Raw genomic sequence first — 5,000 nt, forward strand, 5'->3', positions numbered from 1 at the left:
GCCACGAGGCGAAGGTTAGCACGGTTGAGTACACTTATTCCAGCTAACGGCAAAACCATAGAATAGTCATAGTAGTAGGCCTTGAGTCTATAGGCTACCTCTCCCTCGGCAGCTAGGCATAGTTCAAATAGGCATATCTAAGATAGGCCTTCTTCTCTTCTGGCAATATCAACATGGCATCTCAGGCAGGCTGTCACTTCTTTCGGATGCAAGATGAGATGGCAGTTTGGTAAATCAATGATGAGGGATAGCGCAATAAGTAGCCTTAGCGCATAGCGCATCCGACAGCCAGCCCTACCCTGGTAGTGGAAGTGGATGAAACGTCAGGAGGCAGTGAAGAAAGCACTAGAGGTAGGCTGCTCTATACCTTATTTCTAAATATGTGATTTTTCGCTCTTAGCGGATAGGATGCTTTCGATTCCTTAGCAGAGCTAATTCGATCTTCTCCTTTCTCTGGGTACGGTACAAAGAAGACCAAATGGATAGAAGAATCCTCAGACCCAATCGACACAGTACCGAGCCAGAGCAGTCTAAGACGGGACAAGAGACTCTTTGTTCACAGCTTCACATCCTCATCTTTTTGAAAAAGCAAGCTCAAAGCTTAAAGGCTAAGATCACATAACTACTGTAAAGCGAAAGGCGAAAGAAGTGGCTTAGCTTAACCTCTTCATAGACACATGGGCGATCCAAGGATTTAGGTTCAAATCAAATCCATCTCCCCACAGTTATAAAGATAGGCTTCGGATTCGTTCAAAGAGAAAGAGTAGTACTTGCTATTTTTTTCTCCCTCTCGCCCCTATTCGATAAGGCAAGCTGCTAGTCGAACTAGAGCCTTATTACCGTTCCTGACCCAATCCAACTCGGATCAGTTGGCAAATCGAACCCTAAAACCAAAGGGGGGTACTTTACTAAAAAAAGGATCCCTAAAATCATACTTGATAAGGCCGAACCGGACCAGAATCTTTTAAGCTTTTACTACGCTATGGGCAAACTTACTCTAGGTACACAGAAAGACCAAGCTAAGCCAATCTCACGCCGAAACAGGGAAATTCTAGCCCTTGAAAGCAGCCCACTTCGTCCCTCTATCCCGGAGTTACCTTAGCTTAAGGAGCTCATCTAACTAAAATCAATTCCACGATTCAATCTTTCTTGTGAAACGTTCATATTAACATCTTAAGGGGGATGCGAGTAAGAAGTTCTTTCCTTCTCTTCTAGTATAGGCCGCAGGGATCACTTCACTTGGCTTACTTCGTACTGAATGCCCTACTTACTGAGGTCCCGCCCCGAGAGAACTCGCGATGAGCTCTTAGTGATTAGTCAGAACCGGGTCCAGCTAGTCTTTTCAGATCCTGCCTGCAAAAAAAGGGTCTAGTAAGCGCGGATTCCCTAGAAAAAAGAATATCATAGAAAGCTTTTCTCTTTAGGGGCGGGCATAGAACAGAGCTAGACTTCACAAAGGCGTTCCATCGATCCAATCCCTACTTCTTTTGGTCTCAAAATTACAGAAGAGGGAAAGATCTGAGGATAGGATTCTAGTTCTCCCCAAGGGAAATCCAGCCTTTGAAACTAGTTCAAATCGAACTCAATGGTTACACAAAGTGTTCACCAGAAAGCGCTCAAGAGAGAGAGAGTAAAGGAACTTACGGAGGAAGGTTTTTTCGTAGCCTTTGACTTAACTGTTGGATCATCAGATCACTTGATATTACTGCCCGGAACGAAAGTAGGAAAAAGGCAAGATCAAAGTTCTTCCTTGAGGCCGGCTCAGCTAACCGATATGATGCCGAATTCCCGGCTCGCTTTTCTTTCGCGCCTTCTGTTAGGTGGGCAGCGCTACCCCCCTTTGTTTGCGTTGTCCTGCTTTCGCGGTAGAAGCAGGAACCGCCTTCAATGACAAGCGAAGCATACTTTCTTCATATGCGATTTATCTCTTTTAGAATCTTCTCCTTGTTTCAAAGAGGGCCCTGATGCCCCTAAAGATTGAACTATACCGCTAGGGGGCGAAACCAGGATACCTCGACGATACTTTTAGATAATAGAATAGCAGATAGGGGGAGTGTATCGCGGAATCATCCAGTGGTGACCAACCAAAAGAAGTTGCGTTGATTATTCAATGATAAGATCATGGCACGAAAATACTTAAGGATTGGGGTAACCAGGCCGGGCGGCAGACACTTCAATGAAAGAGCTCCTTTGTTTGGAATCTTCCTTGAGAAAAGAGAATGAAATAGCATCCTTCCCTACCCCATCAGATAGGATAAAGGGCCTCTTTTCAAAGAATAAATTCCTTTTCTTATGCTTAAGCCTATGTACTTTTTTTTCAGTAGAATCTGCTGCCCTAGATTCATCGTCTAACCTTCTTTCTTCAAACTCTATACCTATTGTGTGATAGGGCCAAGAGTCCTCCGCCTTCAGCAGCTCTGTTATTTAGTTAGAATACGCTTACTAAATCCCACTTTTGATGAGCAGAAGTCGCGCTCAATTCGATTCGTATTTTACTACTAGGTGATATGTATGAATATCCTCAGATTCGTGCAAACTCCGATCGAAGACAGAAATCTGCCATTGCCGGAGACCCGCGTTCGAAGTGGGGAGTCGCTTCGGGCCAGCCAGCAGGGGCAACTTATCAGAAAAGACTTGCTCCAACTCCTTAACAAGCGAAGGAAATAAAGAAGCACGAGGGCGGGTTCTCTTTGAAGAGAAGGGGTCAAAATCTTCCCAATCAAATCCATGGCCCATCCCCGAAATGGACAAGGCTTTACTATGGGATTCAGAGGTATAGCTGATCCTGCATGATGACCCCTGCCTCCTCCTTACTTGGTTCAGATATAGATCCTATTTAGCTAAAAGCGCTGGCATTGGAATTCGCCTATTATAGACTCGTTGTGATATTGCAATTAAGGAAAGAAATCTAGTTTTCAAGGAGTGGGGGCTTTGGTAAAAGATTGAGTCTAACAGGTATTTATTCAGTTGCCACGTATGGGGCCTTTAGCTCAGTAAGGCCTACAGCTTCACCAAAGCAAATCGAACATTTCTAGCAGGAATAGAGAGACCTGAGTCGGTAAAACAAGGAAGAAACCTATGTAGTGGGTTCGACTCCCACAGGAGCGAAGGAGGATTTGTCAAGGCCATCCTTTGCTAGTTCATTCATTCCCTGCTGTCTCTTAAATATATATAAGATGTAAACTCTTCTTTCAACTCGGAGTAAAGCCCTTCTCTTTCTTTAGGAGCATAAGAAGATGAATCCGAAAAGAAGAAGCTATTTCGGAATAAGATCAGCTATTTCACCTGTTGTCGTAATTGCTAGTAGTAGTTGGTAAAGGTAGAAGGATGGTCAAGGTGCGTAGCCTAGGATTTGAAAGAAAAGGTAATCCTCTGCTAATATCTTTTCTAATAGAAAAAAAAAAAAACAACATTGTGCTCTTGCTTGCTACAATCTTTGACTCTACCTATACCTAGTGAGTTGCCTGCCTACCCGAAGTTCTCCTCTTCTTCTTATTAAGAGCTACAAAGTGCTTTTTCGATTCCCCGACATCTACTAATTTCTTCTTCAATCGATGCCAATTCGGCTATTTACTGATCGCCTATCGCCTTTTGCCTGTAAGTGAATGAGGAATGATTTAACTTCGAAGTCGTAGAGCGCGGGGCTGGAAGCTCAAGCTCACCTTTCATTAGCTGGGGAACATACCGGATTCTTAGTCTGAGAATTCAATATCTCATACACCAGGGCTATACTTTGAATCACTAACTTACAGGTTTGCTTAATAGAACGACAGGCTTACTACAGCTAGAACCAGTGGACTGAAATGATTCTGATTCTTCCTTACGAGATATCCCCGGGGATTAAGAACCTCTATCAAATAGGGGGCCAGCTTTCTATCACTTTATTACTTGGGACTTCCTGACTCATCACCTTCCTCTAGTGCTCAAAGTCCTACTGGATTGGATGGCTTTGCTTGCTTGCACGAGGGCGGCTATAGGCTTGCGGATCATTCAATAGGAGTCAAGTGAAATAGCCGACATCTCTGTATGAAAGAAACCTAACCCGCCATTTTACAGTAAGTAGAGTTACATCGATTTCAGGAAGTGTGCCTGTGGGCCAACAATTGACAACTGAATTCTTATTGCCCCCTCCTATTCATTGTTTTGATTTGTTTTCAATTACCTTCGCCGCGTGCCACGGAATGGAAGGGGGGTCGATCTGCCAACACTCCTTTCGATAAGTTCCCGCTCGAAGCTCTACCAACTCGGATGCTTTGAAAACAACTCGTTTCGTAAAGCTCCAGCTTTCAACTACCTTTTTCTGGAAAAACGATGATGATTGACCCCCTCGCCGCTGTTGGAGTAAAGGCATGCCCTGGGCCAGCCCTCTCACCAACCTCAAATACAAGACTGAGACTTGCCCTACTTCGATCGCTTGTAAATAATAAACTTGAAGCGCAAAAGAACGTATACTCTAGTCCAGTCCGAGGAGCCCTGTCGATGGAAAGGGGAAAGGAATTGGCGATCACTGGCTCTTGCCAATTGTGGGAGAAGGGCTCGAACCCCTGACTCCTACCCCTACTCAGTTGAATCTTGTAAATAATAAACTTGAAGTAAAGGGCATAGCCTGAAAGGCGAGTTATAAGTTTGCTCTTACTCTTATCCGGGATTCGCTTCCAACTCTGATAGTTATGGGGGAAGTAGTCCTTCAATCAAATCCAGCTTGGAGGCGGAAAGTCTTCACTTTTACAGAAAGGAAGGAAATCTCAGTGTCAGCCTCATTTCCTCTTAGAGCGATAGGATTCCTTTTTGCTTCTGGAAGACAGCAAGACACACATGGGCTGGATTAGCACAACTATTGGGATACCTTCACGGGCAAGGCTCCAACCTCAAAGCCTGTGCCCTACTTGCTTCCTCTTTAGTGAAGGCGGAGTCGTCCCATTAACTCCATTTACTTTTTAGCTCTCCCCCGCCCTTACTCTGATTCTTATCGCACGAACTCAACTCCCCGGCATTCTTTG

General features: G+C 44.5%; 1 protein-coding gene across 1 annotated transcript in view; it reads left to right on the plus strand.

The window, feature by feature from the left end:
* LOC127743750 (cytochrome b) overlaps positions 1 to 3,351 on the plus strand; it is a 5,827-nt gene extending 2,476 nt beyond the window's left edge. The window contains exon 1 of the mRNA XM_052255935.1: positions 1 to 3,351. This exon is cut by the window's left edge and continues 2,476 nt beyond it. The gene's annotated coding sequence lies outside the window, so the exon portion shown is untranslated.
* The last annotated feature ends 1,649 nt before the right edge of the window (positions 3,352 to 5,000 follow it).

Source organism: Arachis duranensis, unplaced genomic scaffold (assembly GCF_000817695.3).
Source record: "Arachis duranensis cultivar V14167 unplaced genomic scaffold, aradu.V14167.gnm2.J7QH unplaced_Scaffold_103366, whole genome shotgun sequence".
NCBI classification, from domain to species: domain Eukaryota; kingdom Viridiplantae; phylum Streptophyta; class Magnoliopsida; order Fabales; family Fabaceae; genus Arachis; species Arachis duranensis.